This window comes from Electrona antarctica (genome assembly GCF_951216825.1).
Source record: "Electrona antarctica genome assembly, chromosome: 3".
Taxonomy (NCBI): domain Eukaryota; kingdom Metazoa; phylum Chordata; class Actinopteri; order Myctophiformes; family Myctophidae; genus Electrona; species Electrona antarctica.
This window is the reverse complement of record NC_136808.1, coordinates 22,857,582-22,870,850: the sequence shown is the minus strand read 5'-3', so window position 1 is coordinate 22,870,850 and position 13,269 is coordinate 22,857,582. Positions and strand designations below refer to the sequence as shown.

At 43.7% G+C, this 13,269-nt stretch overlaps 1 protein-coding gene across 1 annotated transcript in view; it reads right to left on the bottom strand.

Annotated features, from left to right (window-relative positions):
- Window positions 1-8,476, bottom strand: part of LOC306920069 (CD82 antigen-like) — a 57,228-nt gene extending 48,752 nt beyond the window's left edge. The window contains exon 1 of the mRNA XM_079496685.1: window positions 8,233-8,476. The gene's annotated coding sequence lies outside the window, so the exon portion shown is untranslated. The remainder of the gene's footprint in view (window positions 1-8,232) is intronic.
- Between the last annotated feature and the right edge of the window lie 4,793 nt (window positions 8,477-13,269).

Here is a 13,269-nt window from a genome sequence, read left to right as displayed (position 1 = left end):
ATGACGCTAGTTAGCAGTGGTTTTCAACACTTTTCACATCAAGGCCCATTATGTATTCTGCATTTGAGCCACGGAACCACCATTTGATGACATTTAGCCTCTCTAAGACCCAAAACATTAGCCGATTTTGTCCACAATTCCATGCTGTATTAGTGTCTGTACCATTAGGAGAGATAACAGGGAAACGTTGATCAAAATAACAATTCTTCTACATTCTCTAATTGTGTAGACCTCTTGTAAACTAAGTAATCGAGATGTTTAACAATAATTTAACTAATTAGGTCCATTTGGTTACTACCAACTCTCCATCATTTAGCTGGGGACCACCTGGAACCCCGTCAAGGACCACTGGTTGAAAGAGAAGCAAGGGACTTGTGTCTGTGGCTCTGGGAGTGTGGAGAGAGAAGCGAGGGACTTGTGTCTGTGACTCTGGGAGTGGAGAGAGAAGCGAGGGACTTGTGTCTGTGACTCTGGGAGTGGAGAGAGAAGCGAGGGACTTGTGTCTGTGACTCTGGGAGTGGAGAGAGAAGCGAGGGACTTGTGTCTGTGACTCTGGGAGTGGAGAGAGAAGCGAGGGACTTGTGTCTGTGACTCTGGGAGTCAGTGGAGAGAAGCGAGGGACTTGTGTCTGTGGCTCTGGGAGTGTGGAGAGAGAAGCGAGGGACTTGTGTCTGTGACTCTGGGAGTCAGTGGAGAGAAGCGAGGGACTTGTGTCTGTGGCTCTGGGAGTGTGGAGAGAGAAGCGAGGGACTTGTGTCTGTGACTCTGGGAGTGTGGAGAGAGAAGCGAAGGACTTGTGTCTGACTCTGGGAGTGGAGAGAGAGAAGCGAGGGACTTGTGTCTGTGGCTCTGGGAGTAGAGAGAAGCGAGGGACTTGTGTCTGTGACTCTGGGAGTCAGTGGAGAGAGAAGCGAGGGACTTGTGTCTGTGACTCTGGGAGTAGAAAGAAGCGAGGGACTTGTGTCTGTGACTCTGGGAGTAGAGAGAAGCGAGGGACTTGTGTCTGTGACTCTGGGAGTGGAGAGAGAAGCGAGGGACTTGTGTCTGTGACTCTGAGAGTCAGTGGAGAGAGAAGCGAGGGACTTGTGTCTGTGACTCTGGGAGTCAGTGGAGAGAGAAGCGAGGGACTTGTGTCTGTGGCTCTGGGAGTAGAGAGAAGTGAGGGACTTGTGTCTGTGACTCTGGGAGTCAGTGGAGAGAAGCGAGAGACTTGTGTCTGTGACTGGGAGTGGAGAGAGAAGCGAGGGACTTGTGTCTGTGACTCTGGGAGTGGATAGAGAAGCGAGGGACTTGTGTCTGTGGCTCTGGGAGTAGAGAGAAGCGAGGGACTTGTGTCTGTGACTCTGGGAGTCAGTGGAGAGAGAAGCGAGGGACTTGTGTCTGTGGCTCTGGGAGTAGAGAGAAGCGAGGGACTTGTGTCTGTGACTCTGGGAGTCAGTGGAGAGAGAAGCGAGGGACTTGTGTCTGTGGCTCTGGGAGTGGAGAGAGAGAAGCGAGGGACTTGTGTCTGTGGCTCTGGGAGTCAGTGGAGAGAGAAGCGAGGGACTTGTGTCTGTGGCTCGGGGAGGAGTGGAGAGAAGCGAGGGACTTGTGTCTGTGGCTCTGGGAGTGTGGAGAGAGAAGCGAGGGACTTGTGTCTGTGACTCTGGGAGTGTGGAGAGAGAAGCGAGAGGGACTTGTCTGTGCTCGTCATGAACTGACACTACGTCACACCATTATTCATTCAATGCCCTCGCTCGCGGACAACTAGCTTAAATCTGACACTCGTCGAGAGTAAGTAAAAAGCTCACAGAGTTCTTTGTCCGCCCTCCAGCAGAGGAGAGAGGAGGGGGGGTGACCCACAACAAGACCTCGGTCCGAGTCTACTGCTGGTCATCCCGAACCCAATGACCCACCACCCGGTGGTGGTGGGGGGACTATACTCAACTGGAGTCTTGTAAATAAAACAGAAGCATTACATTATCTAAACGCACAATCCTGGTAAACAAAACAGTTATCTATAACGCACAATCTGAGACCACACTTTGTACTAGCTAGTTTGTGGATAAGGTAAAATCATAGAGGGTAAACAAATCATAACAAGAACGGCTACCGGTATTATATTGTGCACTAATGGAGGGGTTCTGGGTTGTGTGGTTGTTGTAACCCTATTAGGCCTATAATTACCTGCAGGGTAATTCCACTGAACTGGATAAACAGGTTACGGTTCACACGTCTGTTCAGCGACCTGCTGTAGGCCAGGCCCGGCTACGTAATCTGAGCAGCTTCTCCAGTGATAAATCAAACATGTATGAACGATTGAATAAAAAGCCTCTAAATCAGCTTTACTTTTACATGCTCTTAACCACTTAACCACCCTGTGTACGTATTTGACCAGGGTCCTTGTCTACTCTAACCCATTTATAGAGGCCGATTCTAAAACAATGTCTTCTAAATCCTAAAAAGTTTTCTGAAAATCCTATCTTGCTATGAGTGGTGCTCAACCTTTTTCATGATGTCAAAGGACCCCCAGAATTATCTGTATTTGGCCGCGGACCCCCCCCCCCCCCCCCCCCCATCTGAAAATATGTTTTTCCAGGGACCTCCCCCCCCTGGAAGCAAAGATTTGAGTTAAAAATGTTCGCTGTGAAAGATATATATATATATATATATATATATATATATATATATATATATATATATATATTCAAAGATTTGTTCCCACATTTTCACGATTTTTCAAAAATAGCAGATCTACAAGCTCGTAGCACGGCACTCAGTGCTGCACTACAAGCTTGTACATCTGATATTTTTCAATAGCTAAAGTATAACATAATTCTTAAAACACCAAAAAGGTGTTCCCGTCCAGAATGGCTTGAAGCTGCTATAAGCAATACTATGTAAACATTGTAATGACCTTTTTATTTTTTAGGTATTCAGACAGCAGGTAGAACGCTCCCAAAAAAATGTAGTCTCTGTGACACATCTAGGGGCCGCAATCTGCATTCAACGATTTTCCTAGAAGCTTTGTCATTGGTCGATTTACCTGTCTGCTTCCTGATTGGTTAGTCATTGTGACCAGGTTTTTTTCGACCAATGACAAAGCTTCTAGGAACATCTTTGAATGCAGACTGCGGCCCCTAGATGTGTCACAGAGACAACATTTTTTTGGGAGCATTCTACCCATTGCTGGCTGTCTGAATACCAAAAAAATAAAAAGGTAATTAAAAATTTTACATGTTATTGCTTATAGCAGCTTTAAACCCTGTATACGTATTTGACCAGGGTCCTTGTACTCTAATATACTATAGGTCCAACTAGTAATTCCCTACAAGCCATCTACAAGCTTCACAAGATGTGGCAACACAACACCTTGGTGAGCTTGTGGATAGACCTATAGGGCTATTTTCAGTTCACCAAATGTTGTTGGCTCCGAACAGGGACGCTGGTAGGGATCAAGTGATTAAGGAACCTCCACCTTTCACAGGAGGATTGCATAACAATTGCCACATGTTCATGCATGTACTGTCAAATGAACGCCGCTCCACCACACTGTGCTAATAACGTTAGTTCAACATATCCATCTATAAATGCACCAAGTCTCTAGGTACGTACGCGTGTACGTCGTCTGTAAAATCCACGTAACTCGAGAACCGTTCGCCCCACCGACTTCAAATTCGACACACGGTTGTCCAGAACCGCCCAAAAAAGGCCTCTGCCTGGGCTCTGGAACAGGCCCCGTGCCCAGTGTCCATATATGGAGCTGGCCGGTTCTGACCTCACGTCACTCCATATTTGGCCCATGCCACAGAACGCCATAAGCTGGCCTGTTCTGACATACCAACACTCCATATTTGGGCATGGCTGACACAGAACTCCATATATAGGAATAAAGAGACACAGAGAGACGCATACAGAAATCTGACCTCATATTGACGTCGGGCATAAAAGGGACACAGACATAATATCTGGGTGGGGCATTCATTTCCAACTTGCATCATTCCAAGTTGGCCAGTGCCCAATGGGCACCGCCGCAGAGGCCCCACGGGCACCTCTCTACTCTATCTATAAAGAAATCACACCCGTGTGAACTGAGTGGTGCAAGGTCTTATATAGCCTGATCAGCTGTGGTCTGACGTAATGTCAGTGACCATAGTAACCATGCTCATTCTTTTGAGGGACAGGTACACAAACACACACACACGGGTACTAACAAAGCCAGTTGTTGGAGTGGTTTGCACCACTCAGAAAATGCACCAAGTCTCTGTACGTACGAGGTACGGGAAAGATCGGTATGTCTCAAAATCAAATGATCGGAATCGGATCGGGAGCAAAAATAAAACGGGACATCCCTACTGAAAAGTAACATATGTGTTTTGGACATTACGGTGTAACGTCCAACCCGACGACAAGAGATGATTTGTAGAATCAACCTTGTGGTTTTAATGGGTTAACTTAACACCAGAACCATATGAGGCAACCTGTGAAGATGAAATACCTATTTCACAACCAAACGGTGTAACATAAATATTCCGTGTGTCTGTCTGTGTGTCCGTCTAGGAACTCTGAAAGCAGAGCAGAAAGCTATAACCACCAGCAGCTGTTCATTCAACAGAGGAACACTCTTCCCCCCCCCCCCCCCCCCGCGTATGGAAAGGTGATTTAGGTCAGCCAGAGAGCCCTGCAGTTTGAAGGAAAGCCAACCATGCTGAAAAGATTTACAAGAAAAGATCCACCTAAAAGAGTGTAGAGAGAGAGAGAGAGAGAGAGAGCGAGAGAGAGAGAGAGAGAGAGAGAGACCCGCTAGTCCACTCCTGACACACAGGATGCTCTCCTCGGGGGAGACGCAACTCATGTGTGCGACCAAGTTGGTGTAAACTAAAGTAACTAAATGCTTTTACTCAATACTGTACTTTTCCAGGAGTTTTTAACTCCCAATCTTCCCAATACTTTTACTTCTACTCCACTACATCTCAGAGGAGGAGGCAAATATTGTACTTTTTACTCCACTACAATTATTTGCAGAAAAGACAAAAACAAATCTTAAAAAATACAAAAACACATTAACCACTTCAGTTGAGTCCCATTTCAATTGGCTACAGAGCTATCTACAGAGGGAGTTCCAGGGGGTCCTCAGCTAAATTATAGTTTGGAACCAAATGGACCCTTATGGGTCTGTAACATTGATTTTACTATATAAATTGGGGTCCCGGAGATAGAGAAATGCCATTAAATGGAGGTCTGTAGACTAGCTTGCAGATCGGCTATTTTCAAAAGATTTGTATACATTTGTAACCCGTGAAATGGGACATTCTGCATAAATGGAGTACTTTTACTTCTGGTAGTATATTTTGATGCCAATACTTTTGTACTTTTACTAATACTCAAGTACATTTTTGAAGTCTGGGCTAAATTTTACTTGTAAGTAACAACACAAGGTATTTTTTACTATAGACAGCTATGTTTGTGGCTGGGTCCCTGGGTCTGTCCCTGGCTGTGTCCGAGCACGGAAATAGCGTTAGTTCACCAAGTGTCACTGTTGCACAGCCTAAGGCGCGATTCATACTCCTATTTTAGAGCCGAATAAAAGTCGGTTCGGCTCTGTAGAGCCTACAATGTGACGTCATTTGAGGTTCGGGGGGGCGGGTACCGTCCTAAAGTCGGCTCTTCGGTGCTACTGAAAATTTCTGACAAGCCGAAATCATTTCGGCACTACAGCGCCGAAACAGCGGTAAAATAGGAGTATGAATCGGCCCTAACACACAGACACACACAGGCCAGGGAGGAGGGCTTGTACAGTACAGTACAGTACAGTACAGTACAGTACAGTACACTGACGGGTCTGAATTTTCACATTGTGGTGATAAAATAAAATAAATAAATAAATAGGTACTAATTCCATCTGATCTGGTAATGATAATATCAGCCCTAACGCAGTGGTTCCCAAACCTTTTCATGTCAAGGACCCCCAAATTGACACTAATTAGCCCATCGACCCCCATTTGAAAAGATATGCCAGTCGCCCCCATAAGAGAAGATTTTTACGGCTCTAGCAGAGATTGCGTCAAAGGGAAAATGTTTGAACCCGCCCCCCGGGAAACAAGATCCATACACAGCATCTCCAGACTCAAATACCACACGACAGTGTGATTTGAGTCTGGCTTATTAGCCAGGCTACCCCAGTTTGACATGCATTTATAGTCTACGAACGAACCCCCATTTAATGGCATTTCTATCTCTGGGACCCCCAATTTATATTGTAAAAACAATGTTAATTTAACTCTGAGAGTGTACAAATGGAACCAAAGGGACCCATTTGTACACTCTCAGAGTTACAGACCCATAAGGGTCCATTTGGTTCCAAGCTATCATTTAGCTGGGGACCCCCTGGAACTCCCTCAAGGACCCCACTTTGGGAACCACTGCCCTTCAGGGCTGATATGATCTGTCCTCGCTGGTGACCAACGCAACACACACTGACCCACATACATATCATTAGCGCCGGGTCGGTCACAAACATGACAGCAGGTCAGGTCATGGGGCTTTTAAAAAGGCCATCACGATCTATACTCATATGGAAGAGCTGCCTAAATATAAATGTGTATCTATCCAAGTAGGTTTGTTGTGATATGATGATGAGGTAGGTTGAAGGCAAGCTGCCCGCAGCTCTCTCTCTCTCTGTGTGTCTGTGTGTGTGTGTGTGTGTGTGTGTGTGTGTGTGTGTGTGTCTGTCTTGAAGTTGTAGAGTCCAATCCCAAACTTTTTCATGTCAAGGACCCCAAAATTGACAGTAATTCGCCCATGGACCCCCATTTGAAAAGATATGCCAGGGACCCTCATAAGATTTTTACGGCTCTAGCAGTGACTCTCAACCCATTTAATTTCAAGGACCCCCAGTTTGACATGTATTAGGCTACGGACCCCCATTTAATGGCATGTAAAATCAATGTTAATTTAACTCTGAAAGTGGTAAATGACCCCCTTATGGGTCTGTGACTCTGAGAGTGTACAAATGGAACCAAATGGACCCTTATGGGTCTGTGACTCTGAGAGTGACCACTCTCAGTCACAGACCCATAAGGGACTCTGAGAGTGACCACTCTCAGAGTCACAGACCCATAAGGGTCAATTTGGTTCCATTTGTACACTCTCAGAGTCACAGATCCATAAGGGTCCATTTGGTTCCAAACTATCATTTAGCTGGGGATCAATCAGTCCTTGATATGAACATGTTTGAGAAGAAACCACTGCATTGAATGAAATGAAAACAATGGGACAGACAGAAAGACTACTACACCAATAGTTTGTATGTTCGGACATAAACAATAACAATATAACTAATTATTATGAGCAGCAGTTTAATGTTAATAGTATAATAATGTAGGCCTATGTTTTATTTGCCATCATGTCGTCTCAAGTGTGTGTCGTTTATCACCTCCTAATCCAGTGGTTCCCAAAGTGGGGTCCGGGGACCCCCAGGGGGACCCCCAGGGGTCCTTGGGGGAGTTCCAGGGGGTCCCCAGCTAAATGAGGAACCAAATGGACCCTTATGGGTCTGTAACTCTGAGTGTACAAATGGAACAAACTATTTGGTTCCATTTGTACACTATTTGATCTCCATTTGAGTTAAATTAACATTGATTTTACAATATAAATGTGGGGTCCCACTCCCAGAGATAGAGAAATGGCATTAAATGGGGGGTCCGTAGAATATTACATATATCAAATTGGTGGTCCTTGAATTTAAGGTTAAGAATCACTGCTGCCGTATAAATCTTCTCTTATGGGGGGTCCCTGGCATATATTTTCAAATGGGGGTCCGCGGGCTAATTGTTAGTGGCAATTTGGGGGTCCTTGACATGAAAAAGTCGGGGAACCACTGTCCTAATCATTGAGACACACACACACGCCACGCCACATCACCACCAGCGTCTTAAAAACAGCCCAGAAGTGAATTTACCAAACATTGATAAAGGAAATACAGATACTAATCATCGCGTATTTAGTCGCTCATCAACCGCAGACTGTCACTGCCGAGTCAAAGCTATTTATAAAACGTTAAAAAAGTTAAAGTAAAGTTCTCGCGCACAAGACAGAACAAAAAAAACAAGCACTTGTTTTCAATGTTTTGTTCCAAGAAACAACTTCACGAGTGTATATGCAGAACGAAACGAACGTGTGGCTGGTGGTGGTTGAGGCGTTATTAAATAATGAGCAGAATCAGTTGGAATTAAAATCAGCCAGAATACTTACGTTTGGTTTGGTTTGGACGTCAAAATGTGCGGAGAAAGAAAAGTTGGGTTGCAACAACAAGCCTGCAAGGGGGTTGTGTTGTGTTGTGTAGTGTGGACTCCAATCCAATGATCCGGAGCGTCTGAGTAAAGTCTCAGTCTGACCTGCAGCAACAAAGACCTGAACTCAACTAAACTGATCCTCTGTGTGACTAGTGGGGATGAGATCCACCATGAGGCACAGCATCATGTCATCATGGGGGAATTAGCGCCACACCGTGGCAGATATGGGAATCATTAACCAGCAAAGTAAGTCCACTCAGTCAGTACTGTGTCCTCCTTTAACCCACTGTCTGGTTGTGGTTCCCAAACTTTTTCATGCCAAGGACCCCCAAATTGACACTAATTAATTAGCCCCGCAGACCCCCATTTGAAAAAAAGGAACCACCCCTCATAAAGAAAAGATTTGTATGGCTCTAGCAGTGATTCTCAACCTGTTTAATTTCAAGGACCCCCAGTTAGACATGCATTATTCTACGGACCCCCATTTAATGGCATTATGTCTTTAGGCTATATAAAATCAATGTTAATTTAACTCTGAGAGTGTACAAATGGAAGCAAATGTACCCATTTGTACACACTCAGAGTTACAGACCCATAAGGGTCCATTTGGAACTCCCTCAAGGACCCCTGGGGGTCCCCGGACCCCATTTTGGGAACCACTGTACTAATGGTTTCCATTTGTACAGTCAGAGTTATAAATGGGTAGATTATACTGTGTGGGTAGATAATTATATAAAACAAATGTGCTGTGGGTCCGAGAAGGAGATATTTGACTGAGGATTTTACTGTGGGTTTGTTTGTTTGTATAATTGATTGATTGATTGATTGATTGATTGATTGAAAATGGTATTAGCAGATTGCAGAATGGGCACAGTGACATGCCAATTAAGGAAGGTACAGGTAAATACAAAAACGGCTAAGAGGATAAAACCAGAATAAGCACTAAGACCTGTTTGCATCAGGGTCCTCCATTTTCAATTCATCAAAACATTTAAAGACACAAATATATACACACATTACATCATGTTACATTGTAGATTAGCATTGGGCTACTTATTTCATAAGGAATATATGATAAGCATCACAGGGATGCTATGTTAATGAATACCATGTAAGAACTACGCCCCTTAATTGTCTGCAGAGTCTGCTGATAATATAATAACTGTTCAATAAGTAATATTGAATAAAATATACAGTACTGTGACTATATTTGGAATGATGAAAAAAGGCTGACACTGAACCCCTGCTTAATTAATCTAAACCAGTGGTTTTCAACCCTTTTCATGAGCCACGGACCATCATTTGATGACAATTAGCCCCTCCAAAACTAAAGAATATCTTGTTGTCGTTGGATAAGATTTTGTCCACATTTCCATGCTTTAATGATGTTGGTGGCATTAGGAGAGATAACAGGCAAACGTTGATCAAATGAACAATTCTTCTACATTCTCTAATTGTCTAGACATCTTGTAAATGAAGTAATGCGGATTTGTAACAATTATTTAACTCGTGAGAGCGTAATAATGATCAAGATAATGATCAAGATCTAATAATGGTCCATTTGGCTACCAACTCTCCATCATTTATAGCTGGGGACCGCCTTAAGGAACCTCTTCAAGGACCACTGGGTGAAAACCACTGATCTGAACTATTAGCACTGATCTCAGACTTCCGTGTGGAACATAATGTCTACCATCCATCACACAATAATCAGGGTCTGGCTGTAATAATTTGTGCCAATTGCTTCTTATACTGTAGCCTATATGTGCAAGAATATGCAACAATCAACATGTCTCTCCGTGTTTCGAACGCGCGGGTTTCCCACATGGCCTAAGAGAGAATTCCCCCTGGCTGGGGGGGGGAGATATTAGAGAGTCATGGTCTTCAGGCAGAGGCTCAGAAGCAAATCTATTTGGCTTTGGCTCGTCGACAAAGACAAATTAAAAAGTAGAGATGCACGATTAATCGGTAGCATAATCGGAACTGGCCATATCGGCCATAAAAGTACCATATCAGTATCGGAACGGTCTCAAAATAATCTGATGTAAAATCTTAAGTAATCTTAAGTAAAAATAAACTTTTCTTTATCTACATACTGAAAACAGACACTTGGAAAAGAGTATAGGCTATTATACTGTATAGGGTGTAAGAGCCATTATGACCTAATGTTTTGCTGATTGACAGTGTCACTGCAGCTTGGTCAGTGACTACTTCTATTTTGATTCGATGGGAAGAAGTAGTCGCTACAACATAGGGCCTAGGCTAGTTTGCATTGTGGTCCTCTGTATAATGTCAGAATCGGTATCGGCAGATATGACCCTGCAAATAATCGGAGATCGGTCATAATTTCATAATCGTGCACCCCTATTAAAAAAAATATAGCAATATAAAGTATAACCACATAAAAATGTTGCAGTAATAAACACTGTAAAAGTGGAACAAATACATAACACAGCATATGATTCTTGTTCTACATACTGTGTCCTACATGTTAGTGTGTCCCACATGTCACTATGATGCACACACGCTGCAGTCCGGTGACACCACCACCCAGGTCTTGTGCGTAGCAGCATTCAGTAGCCTATTGATTGACCTGTTGTATGGTGCCGCAGTAGTGAGGTCAGGGTCAGTACCACCACCATGCTTGGTTTTATCGTACAATGGCCCCTACAGAACATGGTCACAGTCTAGTATAATGTCACACAGTCTACATGGGCCTTATTCACGCCATAAACGTCTTTATTCTTTGAGACTTCAATGTGGCATTAAGGGTTGAGATATGATCACACAGACTGTGGCCAACGTCTTTACAATGGAATGGTGTAATCTCCTATGTCATGGTTTAAAGGTTCAGACCCTGAACAATGCAGGCTTCTTTTTAAAACGCCTCCGTTTGACAGACGATCCCACTGCTTCGTTGGGAGAGTTGGAGAGCACCCGCTAGGGCCACCAAGAATGACACAATCAACTCACTGCAGGCCCTTTGTGACCTAAATCCTCTATACTTAGTAAACTAATACTTAGTTGACCAAGAAGGTCGGCTCTGATCTTGGTCTGCACTTTTTACCCCCACTTTACACCAGTGGTTTTCAACCAGTGGTCCGGGGACCACCTGTGGTCCTTGAGAGGGTTCCAGGTGGTCCCCAGCTAAATGATGGGAGAGTTGGTAATGGATTGGATTTGGACCCTTATAGATCTTTAACTTTTGAGAGTACCCCATGCGGGTCCATTTGATTTCAGTCTATACAATTATATAATAAGAATTGTTATTTTGTCCAGTGTTTGCCTGTTATCTCTCCTAATGGTACCAACATCAATACAGCATGGAATTGTGGACAAAATGTTATCCAACAACAACAAAATATTCTGTCTTGGATCTGTGAGGTTAAATCTCATCAAATGATGGTCCGTGGCTCAAATTCCGAATAAATAATGGTCCTTGATGTGAAAAGGGTTGAAAACCACTGCTTTACACTCGTCTCTTTGCCCAAGACATATGGACCTGGTCTGGAGTGGCACATTTAGTCCTCTTAAAAAAAAAAGTAGTTCACACTCAACACCATCTCATGTAGAGATAAGACACAATATTTTTCCTTACTCCATTTTTGTGATATTCCAAATGTACAGTTTCCAGTGAACTGTTGAATACATTAAAGAACATTATTGTCTCCACCAGGCCGAAGGCATGGGGAGAGAGTAGGTTTTGCACTCCGTCCGTGTGCTTGTCTCCACCAGGCCGAAGGCATGGGGAGAGAGTATGTTTTGCACTCCGTCCGTGTGTCCGTCCGTGTGTCCGTCCGTGTGTGTGTCCTTCCGTCCGTCCGTTACCAGCTAATCTCCGGCACCGTTAACCCGGTCGATGCCAAACTTTGCACACACGCTCCCTGGATGCCAACGATGAACCTCTGCCCCACATTTTCCAGAACGGCCTGTTATAGCGCCACCATGAGGCAGCTTTTCACATGTTTTACCTAAAACTGCACCGATCTGCGTGAAACGTTGCATGCACACTCCCTAGAGGCCAAGGACAAACCGTTGACCTGCATTTTCCGCATCTGCCTTTTATAGCGCCACCAGGAGGCCGACTTTTGTAAAACACATTTTTTGATATTACTCCTCCAGATTCTGTCCAAAAATCTCACAAATCGTTACACACTATCTCTATGGTCATGTGCTCAAGTCGGATCTGTCCAATATTTCATATTCCATCCTAATTGGCTATAATTAGCTTTCACAGTTTGCAAGATTGCCCCGTTTTGAACAAAAGCCTCAAATCATGAACGCAGCATGCAATTTACGTGAAATCTTTCACACATTTTCTTACTAGGCTGAGGAATATATCCCACCCTTTTCACATTGGCCTGTTATAGCGCCACCAACAGGTTGATTTTTGCAAAACACATTTTTGGAACAAAATGCCTCAAAAACATGTTTATATTAATCCTAAACATTTTGCCAAACATCTCACACAGTCCTATCCTCCTGGTGGAGACCTGTGCCCAGAAGGGCACTTTTTCTAGTTTTTTATGTTTTGGCTCGGATAGCACTGGGTTAGATAGTTCATGTGGTTTTATACTGAAAAAGAAAAGAAATAAAATACAATAAACTAGGGCATATTAAAGCATTCAAAGAAACACAACCCTCACTCATTGTAAACCAGATCCAAGCCTCATACTAGCGTTATTTATTATCAGTAGCCTATGTGGTACTTTATTTGCTGGCTTTACAAAAGTCTTTTCCACTTTCATCGCTGACTGCCATGTTCCGGGACATAAAGAAGTGAGCTCTTAATCAGTGTTTATCAATCTGACAATGGAATTGTAACCGTGATCCCATTTAACAGTATCTGCTCTGTAATTCCACTAGCATTAGTAACATTCCTGCAGAACAGTTCCTCTGTCCATAGATTTATTATAATATACATGTCCCTCCTTCCAGTCTGTTCATTGCCAGCAGGAGAATTTGAACCTATTTACAATTTCCCTTGAATGATTGG